Consider the following 25403-nt stretch of genomic DNA (forward strand, 5'->3'; position numbering starts at 1 on the left):
TCTGTGATTGAAAATAATATCAGACAACTGACTCTGGTGCCAGACAGATTACATAAGCACAAGTTAAGTGGTAGAATAAAAATGAGTGATTTTCCTCCTTGACTTAAATACAGCACTAAATAGTGTGCCCTTGAATTCAGCAGAAAGCAATTTCCTCCTCCCCAGTAACAGCTAGGGGGCATTGCAAATGCAAATTGAGTTTGCTTTGCATTTTTAATATTCCACATATCCATAACTCACTGTTGAAATTTCAAGAGATGTTATTACTAGCACTTGGGCACGTTTAAATTATTTTGCACCTCTGAACTTTTGCTTTAACTTTAACATTGGTGCTTACGATATATGTTTTAATCTATAGAGAGGCCTATGTTTAAAGAGACTCTAGTCATGGTGACTGGGGCTCCCAACTGTATAGGACAGACTGTTATTTAGCATGTCATGTTGTCATTCCAAGAGAGCTTGTTGAAACAACTCCTGCTAATAGGAACAGATAAAAGCCTCAACTCTGTATTATGATACGTAGCCACCTCCTGAAAGAGTATATGTGTGTGCCATGTCACTCGAGCAGTGGCATAAGCAGCATCTTGCAGCTCCATAGTGTGCAGTGAGAATTTCATTGGCCAGAGATCAATAGTAATCCAATTCCTTTTTGAAAACCTGCTTCCATAATGTGTAACAAGATTAAGCTTGCTTACCTTATTGGGAGTGGATGAGACTGGGAATAGCAAGAAATAAGGAACTAGCATGTCACTTGCTGTTTTTTATAGAGGAAAGTATCACCCTCACATCCCAACTCATTGGGATCGTTTATGACCTGAGCAGCTAAGTAACTAGTGGAATCAGTCTCTGAATTGTGCTATATTCTACTGATATATAGTCTTCCTACCAGATTCTATTAGTTGTGTTAGTCCTTTACAAAGCTTCTGCTTTGGGATTTGGCAGAGGCCAGGCTGGTGCAGAGGTGGCTTTCTACCAGAGGGAGAGCTGACGGAGCGAGGACAGTGTTTCAGGGAACCAAGTGGCATTTCTCCTTCCTTCCTTCCTTTTAGCTTGTCCCTCCTCCTTCCTCTTTCCCTCCTCCTTCTTTTCCCCCAGAGTTGAGGCTTTTATGTTTCCTCTGGGAAATTTATTCCCCCTCTGGGAAATTTATTTGAGTGCTATGAGAAATAGATTAGGGTCTGAGGGAAAAATAAGAAGCCAATATATACCAAGGAGGAACCTTATACAACTTGGGTTGAGGAGACCTAATTCCTTCGTTATTACCCAAGGTCATTCTGACATTATAGATCAATGTGTACTCAAGTTGCACTAACTTGGATTCACCCGCACACAGACAGTCTGAATTTTAGATATACCTGGTCACGAAGAATACAAGGATCCATATAAATTCCTTGGTGAATATCCAGATCTGTTCAGAATGAACTATAAACGAGAACAGCAGTTAGGTTAAACCCTTGATCCATGCTCTCTACTTTTCCTCCTTCTACCAAATACACACACATGCCCTCTGACTAAGTCTGGTGGGATTGAGTTCATATTAATGAATTTCATCACCCAAAAGATATTTTCTGTGAAGATTACCTGATCTACAGAGCTGGCCAGTTCCTTCTCTCTTCTAGCCTTTTTTGTTTTGGGGTGAGGATGACCTTCTCTGACATGGTGACTGTGATGGCTTGGAAACAGTTTGAGTGTGATTCCCCGAAGGTTCATATGCTAGAGCTTAGTCTTCAATGTGGTGACATTGGGAGACTGTGGGACCCGGTGGGAGGTAATTAGGTCTCTGGGGATGCTGCCCTCAGTAGTTAGTGCTAGTCTCAAGGAGTTATTTCTCGCAATAGTGGGTTGTTATAAAGTGAGTTCATCTCATATTCTTGGCCTCTCCTGCATGAAGCTATTTCCCTTCCTGTTCTTCCAGTATGCTGTAATATAACAAAAAAGGGGCCCTTGGGAAAGGCCAGCAAGGCTTAGACTTCAGGCTCCAAATTGTAAGCTAAGTAAACCTCTTTTCTTTATAGAGTAACTAGCCTTAGGTATTTTGCTAATAGATCAATACACTGAAGATGAAGGCTTTTCTTCTACTTTGCCTCTTTTACTGCTTTGGGGCACTTCTGGGCTCTTGCTTATTTGCTCTTTTCCCTGGCCTTCAGGAATCCACAGGCCACCCAGAAGCTCTAATCTCACTGCCTTGCTGACCAGTTTCAAAGAGAAAAACCAAAAAGAACCAAACTTGGTCTTGGTACACTGTGAAGAAAAAGCCTTCTTTGGTTCCATGATGACAGGGGACTCAATACTCCTTTCCCCATCATCCTACTTCCATTTACTCTTCTCCGTTGCTGTGTTTTCTTTCTCCATTGCTGTGTGCTCCGTTTTCTGGTGTTTTCTATCCTACTGCTTCTCATTTTCTTACTGGGAGAGCTATGTAGTGTCCCCAAAATCTTCTCTTTCTGCTTAGGTCTCTGAAGTCAAGTCTTATATTACACATACTAGATATTGGCAGCATTTTTTGTTTCAAACATTTTATTGGGTATCTACCTAACAGGCATTATTCTGGACCCTGGAGTATGGTGGTAAATCATGCAGATAAAATTCTTTGTTTCATGTAGCCTATGTTCTACCAATTGGGAAGCATATTATCTAGTATGGTAGATGATGATAAGCTATAAGTAAAAAAAACACACAAAACAAAAAATCAGAGCAAGGTCAACGGAGGGTAGGATGGGGAGCTGCAGGTTCAACTAGTTTGGTCAGGGTAGACCTTCTGGAGAATGAGATCACTGGACAAAGACGAAGGAAAGGGAACAGCCGTGTGGTGTCCGTGGGTAGAGGCCTCTGAGCAGAGGGAACAGCCAGAGCCAAAGCCCCAAGGTGAATCTCATCAAGGAACACGGAAGGCAGTGTGGCTGGAGCTGGCAGAACAAGGAAGAAAACTGCACACTGTGCCGGCTCTGGAGATAATTGCAAAGATTTTGGCTTTTATAATATTTTACTCGCCTTGTTTTTCAGTAAGGACAAGTTTTACCAAACACCAGGTTCTCAAGCAACCTTCTTTATATCATATACTCAAATGATTTATAATTAGCATATAAATTGTACATAAAAAACACTTACACAAAGCTCAAATAGTTGTTATTTTTAGCAGTAAAAACATCATTTTGTTTGGTAGTCTTTAATCTGCTTTAAACCCATAATGGATACACTCAACACAATTCATGTCTAAATTTTCTAATTTAATACTGGGTGTGTTTTTTTCTGCCTATCATAAGTAAAACAGAAGAAAGTAAGACACAGAAAACTGAAAAGAATTGCCTCATTTAATTATTTGGCATATTCAAGCAACCATTTAAATATTTATCTATAACAAGAACCAATTAAAATAGTTTAGCTTAAAAAGTTGTTTAGAAGGAGATATTGTTTTATTTGAAAAATGTAATTAATTATGATTATTGGAAAGAAAATCACAACTAATTGGAAGGCATAAGACCTGGGCTCTTGAAATAAATGCACAATATATACATATTGATTATATAAAATACATGCATATTTATTTCACAACATATTTTTGCATGTTACATCTCTTTGGATGCTTACAATTCGGTAAATGGGTCACCCAGGTGTTCCTGTCCTAATGTTTTAGAGAAGGGTTCTAAGAATTGCCCAAGGTCACACCGAAAGGTAAGGGTAAGACTTAAACTCAAGCCTTCTGACCTTACAAAGCAGTTCCTTGTGATGGGTTGCAGTTACCTAAATTGGGTAAAATTAAAGGTTGAAAGTCATAGCTCTACATTACGTTTGTATATTACATTATATCATAGACTATAAATATACTATAGAAGTAAGAATAGGGAAACATTCCTGGGCTCCAAAGCACCCTTCACAGTACAAGTTGGCCAGAGGTCTGGCATTGTGACTGGGCACTCAAATCCTCCCTGCTAGAAACTCATTTAAGTGATACAACTTGGCCACATTACCTCCAAATCTTCTTTCCTGCATATTCTGGAACTGAATAACTTAGAAGAAACTGAATAACTTAGATTTTGGAATCTAAATAACTTAGAAGAGCCATCTCTCCTCTTCCTTCTCAACCTTATACCCCACAGGAGCCTAGCATACCTTTCTTTAACTCCTACATAAAATCAAATGTTTACACTGATTGGCAGTGGACTGGTGCAGTCTACCCAGCAGCAGGGACCAAAGAAAAGTGGGACCCAGAGACTAATCTATGGTGGGCAAAAGATAATGAAGACATGAAGATGGGAGCTTGAGTTGTACGCTCTCTGAAAGGTTGAAAGTCTGTCTTAAGATGCAGTTTCACTTGAACTGAGTGTAGATCCTGGGGGAACAATGGGACCAGATTCTTTGAGAATCAAGCCTTAGAAGAGATTTGCCATTGGGCTCATTATGTTTCACCTACACATGAACCTATATACAGTAATTCCTATTTCAGAATACTCTGACCAATGGTCCTAGTGATGATGGCCTCTCCAAAAGTCATCTAGGAACTGAGGAAGACAGAGACAAATTTATGCAGAAAAAGCTTTCTAAATTTCACTAATTTTGCAAGTTATAACCTCCCTGGCTACTGCTCTTTCTCATCTTGTTCTGCTTAACTAGTGGACCACTGAATGTAGCTCGTCACAAAGCATGCAGTCTGTACCTCATCCCAGAGCAAAGAGGCCAGTGGATTCTAAATTTTAAGATATGCAAGCAGTACAAAATGTGAAATAATATTAGAAAAGTTTAAAGAAAATCATCTTTGCTCCTTAAAAACTCTTATTCTGATGTATAAATTTCGAAGGACCTGGGGCAACTTTTTTTCCCCCTCATATGCATGCGTATGTGTGTTTGCATCCACTTAATCGTTGCTTCTACTGTTTTTCTTCTTCGTGGCTTGCTTGCCAAACTGGATCCAGTGGGATCTTATCATCCTTTCCCCTACCTTACTCTTTCAGGATTCTACTTCCCTCACATACTAAAATTACTTCCATGCTATGAGGAGATGCAGGAATGGAAAATGCAGTTTTATAAGAAAATCTACCAAAAGATCCTTTCTCAAAACAATACTGTGTTTCTTTTTCTTCTGCTGAGCTCTGGCTCTGAGTCCTTCTGATTTTGTTTGGGTCTATAACCAGCCCCAAGGCCTCCTCCATATTTAATCAGTGAGTTGAGGAGTGCCTCTGTAGTTCTTAGTGACAGAAAGCAGATTGGTGGTTACTAGGGTTGAAGTTGGGGGGTAGGGGAGTAGCTGCTTAAGGGCACATGTTTTCCTGCTAGAATGTTGAAAATGTTCTGTCCTGGATCCAGGTAGCGCTTATGGGCGGACAACACTGTGAATATGTAAGTGTCACTGAATTATATACTCTAAATGGTTGAAATCATGAATTTCATATGTAAACTTTACCACAATTAAGAAAAAGAACTGGATTTCTGTATCTAGCAGGTGCTGGGTTCCAGCTCCATTCCTTATAAGCCATGATGACATTTAGGCAATGTCAAAGTGTCAAAGCTTCTGTTTCTGTAGCTGAAAACTAGGATGCACGCTTTCATCTGCTTGGTGGAACTTCTGTGAAGATTATATGAGCTGCTTATGTACCACAGTGCTTAGTGTTTATTTTCATGCTACAAACATTATTCCTTATAGCCAGTAAAAGAGTGTAGTGTAAATGTTGAGACAGGCACCTCTCTTCTAAGAAATACTATCTTTTCTGAAAGAAATGAGAGAAATCAAACACTCTGGAGTTCTATATTTTTGCCCCACTACATTGTTGGATCTAGTTTGACATGGAAGAAGAGATCAGGACCTTATTGCTTCTTCTTCTTCTTCTTCTTCTTCTTCTTCTTTTTTTTTTTTTTTTTGGCTAAAAACCTAATTGTACCAAGTGCCACATAATTATTCTGGGCTTTACTGATTACTAGAAGGTGTATTCAGGAGTGGGTGACATTGCACAATACAAAATACTGGCCATGTTGCTTCCTTTTGTCTTCCTTTAGAGCTTCTCTATTTTTCTCTTGTGCTCTCACTTCTGTCCTCCTCCTGTTCCCTTTCATTTCTGGAGTATGACCCTTTTCTCTGAGCCTCAAGTTTTAGGACTCCACTAATACCCCTACCAGTTTTCAAAGCATTTTCCTTACCAGAATGGATACTCCTATGGAGATGTTCTATTAAGGTTGCTCAGATTTCAAAGGAGGAAGATGCTTCATGGAGCCCACTGGCATATTTGACTTGAATTTTACCCTGAACCCTATGTGAGGAGTTGGTGATATCTGGTAACACTGTGTTGGGACTATGCTGTCCCCCAGCACATGGACAGTTATTCTGTGATAGTTATCAGCTGTGAAGGTACCACTGAGATAGCTTTTCCTAAGATCACCCTATTACTAGTACTCTATCAGAACAAGGCTGCCACTAATCTGTACGACAATATGGATCATATTCTCCTGGAAAGTGCAGTCCTTCCTATGGAGTAAGGATTGTCAGCTGGCTGTAATTTAGTCTTGGCTCCTTGGCTGGGCCACTTGAACAGTGAACAACCTCCCCAGCTGTTCATGGGAGTACTATAAGTAAGTCTTTAGGATAAAACTTGACTAGGAGCCCCTTATCCTACATTTTATATTTTTAGTGATGAAAGGAATTCTAGTGTGTTCCTTACAGAAACAATAAATCAAAACAGTAATTGGGATAAAAGTGGAATCTCTAGAGGTAAAGATATTTAGTTTAAAAACTATCAGAGATCATCTTAAAGTCATACACTTTTAAGATTTTAAGATTCCTACTCCTAGTCATTATATTAAAGGTTATTGTTCTAATGGATTTCTTAGGATAGGAAAAAAAAAAACAAGTTTTACCTTCTGTTCTAATTGGTGAGTGGCATGTGAACTAATCAGAAACCCGTGCTGTGGCCTCCATTAAGGCACCAGATGTATTTGGCTGAGGAGAGATTTGTTGAATAGCTTCAACCTTTAAGTGCAGAGGATAAATGGACGGTGACATCATTATACCTTGACAAATAGAAATTATATCATGCCCTTCTTTTCCTTTTCATTACCAAGGATGATTTATTTTAGTAGCTTTCAATTCATAAACCTATGGATTGTCTGTAAAGTTAAAAACCTTTTAAATCTGCAACATGCCATAGAGATGGTTAATAGTATTCATGAGCCAGGCTATGTAATGTTATCGGAGCTGTTTTCTCAGTAAAGGTGCATTATAAACAGGTGCTGGGAATTTATAGCAAGCAAATTTGTAAGTCGCATATGCCTGATCTTATTTCCCAACCAGCCATAATGCTAAGTTATCATAAGTGACATGACATGTGACCTTGTTCCATTTCATCTTCATCAAATACTGAATGATATTGGAAGGTCTTGAAATGAAAACTTAGAGTCAATAGAATTGTTTGTATCATGAAAAATAAGTACAAGCCCCCCTTCATAACCTTTGTTCTCCTAGCAAACCCTGTATTTGTGGCTTTAGTTGATTATTTTTAGTATATGCTCCTTCAGTGTCTGGGGATGTCCATGAAATTTTCTCTGATTACCCAAGATTCTATCTCACCTGTTCACCTTATATACTGAAGCCTGTGAATTGAATGCCTGAAAAGAGGAGCATGCTGTGTTTTGGATAATCTATGCTTCCAGTTGATCACAATGACAAAATAAATCCTGGACACCCATGGATGAGATTTGAATGCTTTGCAGCAGGAGATTTAAAAGAGGTAGATTTTGCTTATCTTGCACCCAAATCAGGGAACTAAATGATTGCATGAAGAAAGGAGAAGCGTGTGTGTGTGTGTGTGTGTGTGTGTGTGTGTGTGTGTGTGTGCATGTGTGTGGGCATGTGTACATGGTTATATGCTCAAGGGTGGGGAATGTGGATGTGGAAACGGGATGCTGTTTGGAGCAAGGAATAAATTATGGTATTAAATTAGTGTTAAGAGGATAACTTTATCATGTCTACTTTCATACTGAGGATAGGAGGAAATTATAATAAGACTTTCTAGAGGAAAAGACATGCTTGGAAGTAGATAAGGAAGGAATTGTCAGTGGAAACAAATGGAGTCTCCAACAGGCTCTTGTGGTAGGTGAGCTGGCTATGGAGGGCCAGGGGATGGAGAGGTGGAACAGCCTCCTTGGTACAGTGAGGAAGGTGAAAAATGTCACCGCCAAGCTTGGATTGTGTGGGTGTGGCATGCCTTAGTGCAGTGAGTTTCTTATCATTGGAAGCAGCAAGTAGAAGGTTGCAGACCTCTAGTAAAAATGGAGCATAATTCAAGGCTGTGTTAGAGTCCCAGAGCTGAGGGAGTTTGCAGCAGGGCTCCATCAGTGCCAACACTTCTTCCCTGTCCCTCATTTCCAAGTGAGAGGCTTCAACAAGGCTGACACATCTCCCCATGAAATACACAGCTGAGTTGCTATCACACAGCAGATGTGATTATGTTGTAAGTAGAGACCCATGACCCAACCTGTCATGCAGGGCACATCCTTGTGGTAAGCTGGCCAAACTCTGTAGACAGGAGGCTGTTCCTCTGTAGACAGTGGGGCTTTCTGCACTTCATATCACAGGCCCCTGTTTCTTGGAGGATGACTGTCCAATCATCTGGGGCACACATTTTATTTTTCAAGTATTTTACAGTCCCATGCTATGTTCATTCTACATCCACTCCCCCATCTTCCTTCCTCAGAGGGCCAGTATTACTCCATAGTATGTTTCACATGTTATTAATGCATATTCTATTATAGCATATAGCTTTTGACTTTAACACTTAAAGAAGCTAGGGTCGAGGAGAAACAAATAATCAGAAGCTTGTAAAATAAAACCAAGAAGAAAAGGTTGAAGAAATTGAAAAAGAGGATAATGACTAGTAACTTATTAATGTCCAGTGGAATTTCTAAGAGCTATTTTCTGGGAGGGTATTATAAAAAATCAAAGTCACCAGATTCTAAAATGCACGTTTGACTGGCAGCCCTTCACTTTTTTTTTTTTTACAAGAAAGGATTCTGATACTTTGCTCTCATTACTCATTTACCTTGGCTATAACGAGTGTGGCAAATGAAGCAAATGAGGTAAAGTGAAAGCAATCCCATTTTGTATTCTAAACCCTGGGGAGCAAACCTTGAGTAGCAGGAAAGGAAAAACCATGTTATTAATATGGAGCTGAGGCTGAGTAAATGTAATTTCTGGGCCCTCAAAATCACCTAATTTCTTTTATTGCTTCTCCTAAAACACAAGAGCTTATTTATAAACAGAGCTTCTCATCTTGTCCCCCATTCATTTTACTGGACTTTCTGTATGGCATGATGCACATGGCAAGACTGTAGCATGTGTACCCAAACCCCAATACAGTATTTGAGCCAGAGGAATTTCTGGAGAAAGACTGATTGAACTCAGTCATTATCCACACTTTCCAATTTTTGAATGGGGTTAAATAGGATATTGAGCTTTTGAGGCGGCACACTTTTAAAAACAGATCCTAAGCCCAAACTCTTGACTTTCTGGCATAAGTAGAAAATGGTGGGGGAAGAGAAAACTGTTGAAAATTTCTAGAGATCTGGGAGAAATGGTAGAGGCCTAAGTGTCAGCTACTCATCTTCTCCAGAACAAAGTGCCAAAAGTCTGGAAAACAGCAGCCTGGAGAGAATGCAAAAGGAGTGCAGGACACATGGGGACCATGAGAGAACTGACCGTGGAGAAGAAAATAGGGTTCATTGGTACAGAAGAACTAGCTCACTGCCACAGATCTCAGACCTTGAGGGGCCACTAGATTGCCCTCTAGCTGACCTGGTGGGCGGGGAAACAGCAAAAGTAACTTTGCTCCTCACTGGAAGGCTGAGACCTGACTTGCATTGGGAAAGTCTTGTAGAGGCAGCAGTGAGAACACGAGACATTGTTTTCCAAGTACCCCACCGCCACCCCCCAGTCGGTCAGGGGTTAGCGAGTGAACTAGACGGGTGCCTGACACACAAACGCACAGAAGGTAGGCAGAATCACCATTTTATTTCAAAGGTCTTGGGGCTCAAACTTCTGCTGCAGAACAGCCCCAGGGTCACTTTGCTGCCAACATTCTAGAGTGGAAAGAGGGAAAAGCCATCTAATCACAGTACTCAGCAGGCAGCTAGAGAGTAGACTGGGTGGAATTCTGCTGTGAAGTAGGAGCTGGTGCCACCCAGATTCTGTTCTGCAGCCACCAAAAACCCTAGCTACAAAGGACCAGAAACGGCCCCCAACTCTGCGACTGGTGCTCCAAGAGCCAACAGCCTTGGCCATGCAGGCAAGGCTACTCTCCTGTCGACTATGAATATGTGTGAGAGGAGTCGGTGATCTGGCCAAGATCAGCCCGGCGTCCAGCAGTAATTCTACTGCACTCTTGGCAAGGCCACTCAGTGCACATTCTGGCTCTGACTGGGGAACTAACAGAACTGGGGTCACCAGACAAATTTTGGGGAAGGATTATTTAGTCTTTGACTTATACTGATTTGTTCTCTCGGTTCTGTGTCTCTTTCCCCCACGGTCTTTCTTGACTTTCTGATATTTACACGTAAATAAAAATTATTTCCAGTCTTTCTGGTTTGCCTTAATATTCCTTTGTTTTCTTTCTTCTTCTTCTTCTTTTTTTTTTTTTTTTTCTGTTCTCTTCTGTAGCTTCCCAAAGTTTGGGTGATCATCTTTGTCCTTCAGCCTTGCTTCCATTGTGTTTCTCTTCACTTGTTGCTCTGTTTTGTCCTCTGTTCTTCTTAAATCTCTGTGGGATAAAATCACTGTACCAAAGAGACACTCACTGTGTACAAGTTCCTGGTTTGTGTTGGATGTTGTTATATACCTATAGCCCTCGATCCTAGGATTACAGATTCTAAATCAGCAGTTGCCACAGATTGTCAGTTTCCAGGCTGTACCTGATGATACTGTTTTTGCTAATTGTATTACTTTAGCCAGGAGGCCATAGTTATTGTAACCAGTTGTTTACCCTTATATGGCAACACTATGAAAATATGGGATCATAATCATCCTCATAGTCCAGTACCAAAAGATTGGGTACTGAACTAAACAGATAGTAACCCCTCATCCTTAAAAAAGTAGAAAGATAGGATGTTGAGGTAGACACAAAGACCAATAGCCAGTAACACCTAGAAGACATCTTGGAGGAACAGACATTTCTTAGGAAAGCTTTGATACTAGTGTTAAATCTACGTAACATAAGAAAAATATAAACAACAACACACAAAACAAATTCAAATTTAAAAAATAGAAAATGATAAGATGCAGAAGCAAAGTGCAATCCCAGACTCCCAGTCCATGCAGGACAAATCCAGGTGAAAATACATTAGAGGAAATCAGAAGCCATTCACCTGAATTCCTGAATTGTCTGGAATGGCAGCAACAGATATTTCTGATATATAAAATATATATATATTATATATATATATATTTATATATATATATAAAATATATATATAACAGATATATAATAGATATATATAACATATATATATATAATATATTATATATATTATATATAATATATTATATATATAATATATAACAGATATATAAAAAAAAAACCTGAGGCCATAGAGGAAATAAAAACAGAAATTTCACAGGTAAGAAAAGTGATGACAACAATAATGAAGGTCTTGTTCAGCAAATTTAGAGTTGTTATGTTTTGATTGGTTTTATTCTGTTTTGGTTTGATTTTGCTCTATCTGCTGGAATGGACAACTATTATACTATTGTAAACACAACAAGATGTACTATGGTAGTCATTGTTTTCCTAGTATCCTGCTTCAAAGTTCTGTACCAGTTTCACTGCATTGTTTTGATTGGCTTAATCCTGTTTTGTTTTGTTGGATTTTATTATCTTTAAATAGGAAAAAAAATAAAGTAGACATAAATTTAAAAACTAGAGGATCATAGAAAAATAATGGAAATCATGAACATCTAACATAGGAAAGAAACAATTCATGAAACAAATTCAGATACCTAGGGAATTAAAAATTCTGTTGAAACTTGTAAAACCAAAGGAAAGAAGTTGAAGATAGAATATCAGAACTAAAAGACTAAATTGTGGTTAGCAATCATGAAGAGAAATATCTTTTAAAAATAACAAGGGGCCATAAAAAGCCATCCAACAACTGCAAGATTATGCAAAATAGAACAACATAAATTGATCAGAGTTAATTTAAAAAATCAGGAATCAGCACAAACAACATAAGAAACCTGTTCACAGAAGTCATGGAAAGCTTTTTAAGCATGATAAGGAATTTGACATACAGATAAATGAGGCATACAACTCAAATTGGTCATGACCAAAATAAATCTGCACTGAGGCATATAGAAATCAAGATCCCAGAAATTCAGCACAAGAAGAGAATATTAAAAGCTGTTAAAGAAAAAAAGAAAAAATCACCTACAAAGGAAAGCTCATCAGAATCACAGCATACTTCTTAATATAAACTCTTAGTTAAGGAAAATTTATAGCAATGTATTTTAAGTCCTAAAAGAAAAACTTCCAACCCAGATTGATGTATCCTGCAAAATTATCTTCCAGAACCAGTGGAGAAAAGAAACTTCCTTGACAAAGACCATATGAAGAAATTCATGACCACCAAACCAACTCTACAAAAGGTTCAGAAAGATATTCTAGAAAGAGATAAAAATGACCATAATTCCAAGAGTACCATTAGAAAGAAGCCACCAGGAAAGGAAGCAGCTAAATAAGGGGGAAAGGCATGAAACCATCAGCAAAAAAATAATATGACAAGGATGTCAATACATATCAGTTATAATGATTAATGTAAATGGTCTCAATTCACCAATCAAAAGAAATAGACTGGCAGAATGGACCAAGAAAGAAGACTCAATAATATGCTGAATCCAAGAAATACATTTAACTCAAAAAAGAAATTCATCGATTGAAAGTCAAAGGATGGAAAACAATACACCATGCCACAGAAACCCAGAAAGAAGCAGGGGTACATATTCTATTTGCAGATACGTGAACTTCAAGCTAAGACTGATCAAAAGAGATGAAGATCACTGAATACTTGTTAAGGGAAAACTCCAAGAAGAAGAGATAACAATCACATATATGAATCAAATACAGGTGCACCCAACTATATAAAACAAATATTAATTGACATGAAAAATAAAATAAGCACTAACACAATTATAATGGGAGATCATAATATTGCACTGTCACAATGGATGAATCAACTAGATTAAACAAAACACAACAAAGAAATATCAGAACTCAACAAAACTTGTGAACAAATGGACCTAGCAGATGTTTACACAGTGTTCCACACCACAGTATCACACATTCTTCTCAGCAGTGCATGAGATGTTCTCCAAAATAGACCGCAATGACAAAAGAAGCCATAAAACTCTATAAATACATGGAAATTATATAATACTCTACTGATCTTCCAATGGGTCACATATAAAATTAAGGAAAAAAATTAAACAGTATCTACAGTTAAGTGATGGTGCCAGTAAAACATATCAGAACTCATGGGATGCAATGAAAGCAGTCCTAAGAGTGAAATTAATAAAGGTGAACTCTCACAACAGAAAAACAGTTATCTCAAACCTAATGTTGAACCTCAAACTTCTAGAAAAAGATGAGCAGATCAGGCCCAAAGCTGCTTAAGGGAGAAAATTATAAAGGTCAGGGCAAAAATTAATGCAATTGAGACTAAGAAAACGATACAAAAAAATAAATGAATCAAAGAGTTGGTTCTTTGAAATATTAAATAAAATAGACAAATCCTTAGCCAACCTTATAAAAAAAATATCAGGAACAAGGCAATGATATCCACTGTCTCTAGTCTTACACAACATAGTCCTGGAAATGTTATCCAGAACCCTTAGACAAGAGGGAAAAAAATAAAAGGAATAAGGAAAAGAAAGGAAGAAGTTAAATTAATAATATTTGCAGATGACATGATATTCTATATAAAGGACCTCAAAACTTCATCAAAAGAGTTCTAGATGTAATAAGCAAAATCAGTAGTGTAGCTGGATACAAAGTCAGTGCTTAAAAATCAATAGCATTCCTGTACAAAAATCACCAACTCACTGAGAGAAATTAGGGAAACTACATCTTTTATAATAGCACCAAAAAAGAAGAAGAATTCTTAGGAATTAATCTAACAAAGGAAGTAAAAAATATCTACATTGAAAACTACAGTACTCTGAAAAGGAGATTGAATAAGATATCAGAAAATGAAAAGCTACCCTTGCTCATAGATAGAAAGAGTCAACTTAGTAAAAGTGGTCATACTCCAAAATTGTTATACAGATTTAATACAATCATAATCAAAATAACATTAACATACCTCACAAAACTAGAGAAAATATTCCTAAAAGTCATTTGGAACTAGAAGAGATCTTGAATAGCAAACGCATATTTGAGCAACAAAGGCAAGGCAGAGGGCATTACAACCCCTTACTTGAAATTATACTTCAGAGCTACTGTGATAAAAGCAGCATGGTACTAGCAAAAACAAAAAAACAAAAACCAGACCCGAGGGTCAATAGAACAGATTAGGAGATGCAGAAGCAACTTCAAACACAGCCACCTTATCATTGACAAAGGGTTCAAACATATTCACTGGAAGAAAGATAATCTCTTTAATAAATGTTCTGGAAAAAATAATTTTCCACATGCAAAGACTAAAACTAGATCCATGTCTGTCACCATGCACTAAACTAAGCTAAAAATGGATCAAAACATTAAATCAGAAACACTAAATCTGCTGGAAGAGGAAATAGGTAGAACTCTTGAACACACAGGTGTAGACAAAGACTTCATGAACAAAACCCCAGTGGCACAGATAAAACAACTTGGATCTCATCTCATTAGAAATCTTTCACATAGCAAAAGAAATGACCAACAGAATGAAAAGACAACCTACACAATGGGAAAAAATATTATTCAGTTGTTCTTCAGACAATAATCTTAAGTACTATTATAAAAGGTATAGTTTCCCTAATTTCTCTCAGTGAGTTTGTGATTTGGGTACAGTAATACTATTGATTTTTGAGTGTTGACTTTGTATCCAGCTACACTATTGAGTTTTCTTATTAAATGTATCTAGAACATATAAAGAATTGAAAAAAATCATATTCCCCCAAATTTAAAGACCCAATCCATAAGTGGACATCTGAAATGAATAGACATGTCTCAGGAGTACAAATGGCAAATAAATATATGAAAAAATATTCAAATCACTGGTCATTTGAGAGATATAAATTAAAACAATGCTGAGATTCTATCTCACTCCAGAAAGAATGGCTATCATCAAGAAATCAATAACAAACACTGATAAGGTTTTGGAGGAAAATGAATCCTTTTTCACTGTAGGTAGGAGTGTGGACTGGTTGAATCACTGTGGAAATCACTGTAAAGATTCCTCAAAAACCTAGGATTAGAGGTCCCATTTGACTCAGCTATTCTCCTTCTTGATAATTTTGCACAGAATTTAAAGCATCATACCATAGGTGTATATATGCACCCATGTTTATAGAACAATTAGTAATAGTTAAATCTTGGAAACAACCCAACCCAAATGCCTATCAATCAATGTCTGGATAAAGAAAATGTAGGGTTCTGGGAGAACATGGCAGATAGATAGCAGCAGCTATGGAGGCTCTCTGAGATACCTTGCTTAGAATCCAGGAATGGAGCAGTACAGGAGTCCTAAGCAAGAGGAGATATACCCTGCCGACTCAGGAACGAACTAAGCTAAGAGAAACCAACTGAAAACGCAATCCCAGTGGTATAACAGGAACAGATAAAATATCAGCAAGGAAGCTGGATCCTGTGCCACTGGAAGCCACGATTTGAATTTCCTGCTGCCGCTGCTGCATCCAAATCGGCACGGCAGGAAGAGAGATGCGCGAAAACTCTGAGAGTGAGAATCGGTGAATGGAGTTGAGAATGGGACTGGCAGGGAGTCCTGCATCAACCTGCAGTGAGTGAGCAGAACAGGGACCCTTCTATAGAGTAGGAGGCTTCAGCAAAGGACATACTGGGACCGGGGAGACTTGCCAGAACAAGATGTTGCAGTAACTTTAGTTGCATATTCTCCTCTCAAGCGGGATTGGTGGGGAGTGCCTGGCCTGGGTGAGGCTGCTGACTAAGACCCAGTAGGCTAGCCCAAACCAGGTCCCAGTGCCTGGAAGTGCACCCTAGCAGTGAAGCCTTCAGTAGGTTGACCTGGAGGGGCGGGCCCAGCAGAGGCTGCCCAGATCTGTGTCTCCTTAGTATACTGCAGTGGGTGGGAACACCTAGCCTGCGCATTCCAAACAAATTGTAACAGACAAAGAGAAAAAAAAAAAAAACTGGGCCTCCTATATTCGCTTGTATGGAAGGGACAAAAAGTATGGGAAGAGGGAGCAACAAGAAAGGGTCCTCAGTCCCCAATCCTGAGAACATTGATCCAGGAAAGTTGAATGCAAAGGAGAATGAGGAAAGAAAACATGCAATATCAGACACGGCACCAATAGACATAAAGCGATATCTCGGGAACCTCATAGACAAGTTCAAAAGAGAAGTATTTAGTGAAATAAAGCAAGATATAAGTAGAATAGTTAGAGAAATCCTAAGCATCGCCCAAGAAAAAACAGATGGTGGAATGGAAGAACAGAAAAAAAGGGGAGAATTGTTTGATGGAGAAAATAGAGAAAACATAGAATACATGAAGTAGGTTCAAAGAGATTACCAGGAAACTAAAAACTCTATCGAAAGCTGGCATAACAGCTTGAAAGAAACCAAGGATAGGTTATCTGAACTGGAGGGCAGATTTGTAATATGGGAGCATGAAATGAAAAGCTTCTTAAAAATAACAAGAAAACAAACAGCAATAATACAAAGGCTAGAAGATGATAAGAGGATCTATAACTTAAGAATTAAGAACATACAAGAAGAAGTAGGGACACAAACAAATGGACTACAAAAGCTACTCAGAGAAATAATCCAAGAGAATTTCCCTAATTTAGCAAAAGGTAAAGATACTCCGATGTATGAGGCATACAGGACCCCAGCCACCTACAACCCAAACAGAGCTACACCCAGGCATATAATAATCAAAATTCCAGAAATCCAATAAAAGAACAGAATATTAAAAGCCGTCAGAGACAAGAAACAGATCACTTACAAGGGAACACCCATCAGAATTACAGCAGTCTTCTCGGCACAAACCATCAAATCACGAAGAGCGTGGGGGGAAATAATTCAAGCTTTGAAAGATAATAACCTCCAGCCAAGATTGATATATCCTGCACAACTGTCCCTAGAAATTGATGGAAAAACAAGGTGCTTCCAGAATAAAGAGGAACTAGGGGAATTTGCAACCACCAATTCAACTCTACAGAGAATACTGCAGGATATTCTAAAAAAGGAAAATACAAAGAATCCAGAAACAGTGGCAGAGAGGCCACAATGAATGGAGCAAAAGCGAAATGAAGAAGACAAACTGACAACAAATGACAGAAAAAGAGCTCAACAGAAATGAGGCAGAGAAGATTGGATGGTAGGAACAGCTATTTTGCAGAAAACAAGACATTATAATAGCTAGTGCAGATTTATTATCATCTTGTTTTCAAGTCGCATCAAGCTTTTATTCTTCTGTCTCCATCGGTCTTAACAAGTTGTATCTTATTGTATTTTATTATATGTGATAATATAAGCAAAAACTTTTATAGGCAAGGAGATTATACAGAAACCATTATTCATTTTCTGATATTTGGTTCTAAATACGCTGTAATACTGTCATTCTCTTGAATGGTTTTACATTGTCTTGATACGTTTGGTGCTACAGTATACGAAGTTATACTCAAAGATTTCAAGGAAAAGAGACACTATGGTAACTACTTTTATGTCAGGGTATCTTGTGGTGAAACACTATTTTGCTTAAATGGTTATGCTTTGACCTGTGCTGTTTTGTTGTTAGGTCCTCTTTTATCTCAATCTCCTTTTTAAAATTATTTACTTTTTTATTTTTATCTTTTTAATTAAGAGAAAAATAAATAAAAAATAGCAGGATACATTATAGCAACCCACTTTGATTTCCTATTAACTTTATTTGAAACCCTGTATTGCCCTCACCATCTTGTTTTGACTGATTTTCCTGTATTCTGCTTTGCTTGATAGTACCAAGTTCGAAAGTATAGGCAACAACTGTGAAGACAATAAGATTCATTATGATGCCCATTGCGGTTGACTATTATCTTCTTTTGAAGTCCTGTAATGTCTCCAATGTTTTGGTTTTATTCTTTACTGTTTTGCTCAATTTTATTATAACTGATGATATAGGCAATTCTTTTTAAGATAGCAAGAGGCAGTATGGTAACCATTGTTGATCACCTAATATTTTGTTTTTAAATTATCTATTATGTCCATCCTTTTGATTTGACTGACTCTGTTCTGTTATGTCACATTGGTTTTACTCTCTTCAAAAAAAGTAATAAGAACTGTGGGAGTAATAAAACCCAAAATGTGTAATTGTCATTGTACAAAAGAAAGGAAAAGAAAGTGCTCTAAATGATATAACTGCATATATATTTAAGTGTATAAGATAGATAATCATATTACTGAGTTTTGTTGGATCATTGAATAAAACTGTTTGCAGTCTCACTGTTTGAAAGTCCACTTTATATGCTTTAATTTTGTAACTTGAACAACTATTTCTAAGATAACAATATGTAATCTATTAACTAATGATTTCCTACTGTTCATTCTTTCTGAAATTCTGTATAACTTGTACCCTTTTTCTATTTTTTTTCTTTTTCTCCTTAAATAAAAAAAAAAGATGATGTAGGGTTTTTTTTAATGCAGTGGATTACTACTCAGTCATAAATATGGATAAACATGAGACATTTATAGCTAGATGGCTGGACCATGAGACCTCACTCAAATGAAATAAATCAGACACACATGTTTAAGTATCACATTGTCTCTCTGGTGCAGAAACTGAAAATGTAAATAAGAACCAAAAAATATACTAGATATTGTGAAACAGGAAGAAAATACTCAAAAGAAAATGGAAATGGTGGGGGAGTAGAAAAGAAAAAAATGACAAAAAAGCAACAAAGTTTTGTGAATAAGGAGGGCAAGAAAGATTGAATGGAGGGGAGGAAATGGAAAAAAAGAGGAACTAAGATGTATCATGTACAGGTACACATGAAAACAGTCACTATGTATATCTAAACTGTATCAATAAACAAAACCAAAATATCTAAGTTGAAGTCTTACATTGAAACAATTTGTTTCAGCTTTATAAATAATTTTAGTTTGCAAATATCCAGAAAGCAAGGAATTTCCTGTGTACGCTAGTTCCCTATAGTACAAAAGTGGTGCTATCAAGTTTACATAGCCCTACACTGACAAGGTAGAGAAGGGGAGTGATTCTTTGGCTCAGGTCACCTGGTGTTACGGGTTAAATTGTCCCCAAAATATGCTGAAGCCCTCACCCCCAGTACCTAGGAAGGTGGTTTTATTTGGAACGAGTGCAGGTGAGATCATTAGGGTAGAGATTATGAAAAGAGAATTTTAGACCAGAGAGAAACAGAGTACTTGCCTTGTGAAGATTGAGGTGATGTTGCCACAGCCAACAAATGCCAAAGACTGCCAGGATGCTCCCAAAACCTGGGAGAGAAAGGCGTGGGACAGATCCTTACATTCCTCAGAAAGACCCAATTTTGCTGACACCTTGGTTAACAATCCAAACCTCCAGCCTCCAGACTTGTGAGACAATAAAGCCACTAATATGTGGCATTTATTATGGCAGCCCCCGGAAACGAGTCTAAAGTCTAAGCCTTAGTAATGGGGCTCTTCTCCCTTAATAGTTACATGTTTCCCATTCTCCAACTCCGAAGTTTGCAACACATGTTCAATAGAACCCCCACACCATGGCATCCCACACTTTTTAAACTGGATATGTATTGCTAGATAGCACTAGATTTTGTTTTCCAATTTGTTTTCCCTCAAACTTCTCTTTGCTATCTCCTCATATGAAAACAGCTGCCAAAGTGACCACAAATGCTAGGTGTCATTTGGTGTTCTAGCCGCCAGAAGTTTTGGGACTGGATTTACATCAGACGTGAAGTGACTGAGTGTCATTATTACTTTTCTTCATGGAAAATTATATAGTAGTAAACAAAATGTTCTCTTTGTCTTCTGATGCATATCACACTCTGACATCTGTTTGTTCTTTCAACAACAAAAACAAGCATTTTGTTAAAAATTGGAGTAAGATGTGCAATATTAGTGGCAATAGTGGGAAAGATGCAAGCTCTTAACCCTTTGTCAGTAAGAATTCATGTGCAGTTATTTAAATTTTTCTGTAGGACTTGCCAAGACAAAATAGGGGCAAAAAGCACAGTCCTCACCTCTTGGTCACAATCATTGGAGAAGCCTCTTTGTGCCTACATGGACAGCTAGGGTTTCTTACTTTCTTTTTATACCTTTCAAACTCACATTCACTACCACAAGGGTTTAAGACTTTGCCAATTGGGAATCTGAAAGTGAGCTTCAGTCTTCTCCATATTATTGGATTCACTAATGGATGTCCTATATAGCCAGAACTCACTTAATGTTCCTATCTTCTTAAAAAAAAGTCCACAATCTTGGTACTGTCAGAGAAGCCTGTCATTTCCCCTCTTGGCTGTTAGCTGAGTCTGCCCTGGGCAGCCCTGCCCACGTGCTTGTTCAGTGGGGCAGACTACAGGCTGTCCTTCCTCACGTGAAGACCCCTCCCTATGCCTGCTGTGGTCTGTAGTCCTGGAAATCCAAATGGTGAAGGCCCCAGGAGTTCAATATAGGCTCAGACGCTCATGTCTTATTTTTGCATTTTTTTCCTCCTGCTTCATTGTCATCTCATTTGGAAAGGAACAGGCAGGCGGTAGGATCATTTACTTACTGCCTTTGTGAGTTTTGGAACTTCATCTGCCTATGACAGGTATGTACTGCCTGACCTTTCTTCTCTGGTAAACCCAACCATAATTTAAAGCACAGCTCATGTGATAACGTTCATGCTGGCAAAGACAGCTAGTTACTAGCTGATTAGATATTCTCTCTTCCTTACTCCTAGACCTCATTTTGGGTCAGGGCGGCAGCAGGCCCAATAAATCGAAGTGCTTTGTATCTAGGAATGGCCAGTGATGTAATTCTGACCAATGAGATGAAAGCAAAATTCTACTGGGTGAGTGTACCATAACGTTTATTATTGTTTTCTAAAAAAGAGAAGTCAGTCTCAACTGAAACTAATTTTTTTCTCTCCTTCCTCATCTTCCTGCCAAGTGTGGGCATGGGATGCCTCCAGCAGCACCATTCAGTAAGGTTTTCTGGGATGATGGACATGTGCTGTGTTGGCTCTGACCAACAGAATAAGAACTAGCTCGGTGTGGCTAGCGAGCATGTAAAATGTGGCTGTTGTGACTGAAGAGCTGCATTTCTGACTCAATTTCATTTGAATAATTAGGTATCTGCATGGGGCTAGTGACTCCATATTGGATGGAGTAGGAAAGTACAGTATCCTTCTTTCAGGCAAAAGAATGAAAGTAATACCATATTTTGGGGTAAGGGAACGTACTAGAAATTGAACTCAGGGCTTCTATACTGAACGACATCAGACACCCAAGGACCAGCCCTGGAGGACCCAGTTCATGATGAAAGCTGAGTGAGACCATAATGATACCACACAGGAGTTTCTCTAGGTGGAGGGAATTTTGTGTTTCATTAGGCAAATCTTTCACCTAATCAGCATTTGAAGTTTGCAATTTTTCCTCTTTTTTCTTATCAAAAATTTTAATTGAAATAACATTATTATGCTTGTTTATGGGATACAGAGTGTTATATTGACACATGTAAACAATGTGCAAGGATCAAGTCAGAATAATTAGCATATACACCACCATCCAGTTAAGTGTTTGTCCAGCACTATAAGTGTGTGCTTATATTCTAAGGATGACGGCTACATGTTTGTACAATGGAACCAATATTCCTGGGGTTTGCATCCCAGTTGTGCCACATGCCTTGGGGAAGCTACGTCACCTTTATGAGCTGTGGTTTTCTTATGGAGAAATGGGGAAAACCATGTGCTCTCCTTAGGTATTTCACCTTTCTGTGTTCCTTTTTCTACTATTTAGGATCTAGTGTTTAATTTTGTTGGCATTTCTGGTCTTTGGCTTGTTACTTCTAAGGCTATGAATGCAAACAGTTTGAATTTTATCTCTGCTAACAGCTTAGTGACCTTATATAAAGTAGCTAGTTTCAGTGTACCATTTTTCCTCATCTCTGAAGCAAGAATAATAAGATGATATGAGGCTTACAGTGGGTGATCTATATCTATATCTATATCTATATCTATATCTATATCTATATCTATATCTATGGCAACTAACAGGCTGAACAGTTATCAATGTCACTTCCTTTTCCTTTTTGTGAAGCTCTCTTCTAGATTGTTTTCCTTAAGAGGGAAAACATCTTGATAATAATTATTTTTGACTAAAGTAGGAGTGATAAATTTTAGCTATCATTATACAAAAAAGATTTAGATATTATGGTCACCTAAAGTCTAGAATACTAGGCTCAGAATGGCCCTAAGAAATTTTCTTGTTGAAACCTCTAGTATTAATGGGAATACCTTGATCTAAAGAGGCCAGCAACTCTGGCTCTTAAAGCTGTAAGAGATTTCAACATGCTTATATGATTCTGTAGAGAATACTGTACTACCTTCTTATTTTGACTGATACCAGTTTTCCAAATATGCTTATTCCAACACCATGGATATGGAGAGTTGATATGGAATTCAAACGTTTTTCAAAAATGAGGCTATTCTTTTGAGAACACATTCAAGGGTCAATAGGAGACCAAAAAGTTGGTGGCGGAAGGCTCTTAGTCTGATGGACAGACCACCATCTGCCATGGGTGCTACAGTTAAGAGTTGTAGCTGTTAGTCACTACCATACGACCTTGGGTAATCACACAAAATCCTTCAATCCTGTGTTCTTCACCTCAAAATGAAGCATTACTGTTTGCTTTCAACTCTAGAGCTGCAAATCAGATGGGGTGTCTTCACTGAAGCAGTTTGTAAGACATGTATTGCTCCCGTAGAGCAAGGTTTTTCACATTGTCTTAAAATATGACTTAAAATTTTCTCTCCAGTAGAGTTACATCTTGGCAAAATTCAGAGCCTAGGAGTGCACAAAAGGATTAAGCATTCCTTCTGAAGAACCTGTGTGTATTTGTAGCCCCTTTTAAGAACTGTAGAAATTGGCATTGTAAACTTAGATGCATCTCTACCTCTAGATATAGAATCCAGAGGGCCTTTTTTTTATACAAATGGCACATTTCCTTTGTATTTGAGTCTTAAATCATAACAGATCACTCCGCCTCTGAAGGGAACTCTTGGTGAAGAACAATCTTCTGTGAACTTGTTAATGATCAGCTTTCATATTATAAGAATTATCAGTTGAAGGTAGCATGGAGAATTTGTCCACACTGAGCTGGAAATGCTTTCTGATAAATACCATTGCACCTACTTTCAGCCCCAGAACTTTTGGCTGCCACATTTTGTCTGGTCTCTCTGATGTATTTAGTCCTGAGTGTGACATAATGACATCAACAAGTGAACTCTTTTTAATTAACTGGCTGAGCATAAACACAATTGAGCTCAACTCTTCCATATTTTAAAGGGCATGTACTTTTAAAATTTTTTAAAATTTTTATTTAAAGAGAAAAAAGCAAAACATAAAAAGGGGTAGCAACAATACAGAATTCAAAAAAAGAACCACTAAGAAATCACTAGTCGATAAATTACATACTGTCATCTTAGAAATAGTTGGTCAAGTTATAACATTAAAGCATACAAAGTGGACATTCAAACAGTGAGACCGCAAACAGCTCTGCTCAATGATCCAACAAAAACTTAGTAATATGATCATCTATCTTACATACTTAAACATATATGCAGTTATATCCCTTAGAGCACTTTCTTTTCCTCTCTTTTTACAATAGCAATTACACATTTTGGGTTTTATTACTCCTACAGTTCTTATTACTTTTTACACTAGAGACAAAATGTGATATTTATAAATATGATTCTTATTTATTTCACTTATGAGGGTCATCTCCAGTTGCCTCCATTTACCTATGAAGGCCTCAAGGTCATTCTTTTTTATAGTTGAGTAATATTCCATTGTATAAAAATACCACATCTTTTTCATCCACCTTAAAGTTGATGGGTAAAGGGCATGTACTTTTATCTCTGCATGATTTTAGTATTGGAACCAGAAAGTTACAAGCACAAAGAGATCATTCTGCATTCTGGTTTACATCTTAGCTTCACTTTTTTTCATGCAACTTTAGCTATGTTTCAGAATAGAATATGTGCAAGCCCTACTCTTAAGTATATAGTACAGAAGCATTCATACATTTTACTTCATATGGTAAAATAGCACTTCTTGTAATGATAATAATTTACCTGTATGAGGGAAACAAAAATATATGATTATAATTAAATTAACTGTGACAATATATTTAACTGTGGTTTTAGGCAAAAATCTCATTGTGGAACTAACACTTGTGTCTTTTTTCTCTACAATCAATGATTATTTAAAACTGAAGAAGAAAATCAGTAGAAATATAAGTGATTCATCAGTGTCGTACAGGAGTGGAAGTAGGATTAGAACTCACATGACCAACATTTCTTGATAGCTTGTTGTCATCAGAGCCAGAAGAGATTCTTGGGTCATTTTTTGAAACTCTTCATCTAGTATCTCAGAGAATCATTAATCTTCTCATTTACAAATGATGTTGTAGAACAGAGATGAGCTATGTCTACAGTTTCTTGTTCCAGATTCTCAACCAAAGAACTGTGAGCAAATATTATTCCTATTGAGTGGGTTGATTTTTATACATCAGTAGATGGTAGGGAGGCGTTGATATAAACGTTGCGGTTTAGAGTGTGGAGTCTCGCTGCCTGCTCTTAACCCAGCTCTGTCTCTAAATTGCTCTGCAGCCTTGGGTAAGTTAATTAACTCTCTGTACCTTCATTTTCATGATTACAAAAGGAAAACAATGCTGGAGCCTAAATAATTCATAGGTGGTAGTGAGCACCCAGCAGGAGAATACATATAAAATATCATGGAACTGCTCCCTGGCATAGTACATAAACTGGATGCTAGTGGCCCTGCTTCCCAACCCAGGTTACTAGTGAGATCAGTGCATCTACCAGCTGCAGCAGCTGGCAGTTGAGACTTTCTGGTAGGGACTGAAGCCTAACGGAATGAATAGATATCCTTGAGAACGGACTTCTTGTGTGGAATAGCCAGAATTTGTGTAGTGGTGTGATTCAGTGATTTAATACAGTGGTGTGATTCTTCCCAGCCTCCTTCTCTTCTGGAGCCT

Source organism: Cavia porcellus, unplaced genomic scaffold (genome assembly GCF_034190915.1).
Source record: "Cavia porcellus strain 051 isolate PalLab524CR breed Dunkin Hartley unplaced genomic scaffold, mCavPor4.1 scaffold_2, whole genome shotgun sequence".
NCBI classification, from domain to species: domain Eukaryota; kingdom Metazoa; phylum Chordata; class Mammalia; order Rodentia; family Caviidae; genus Cavia; species Cavia porcellus.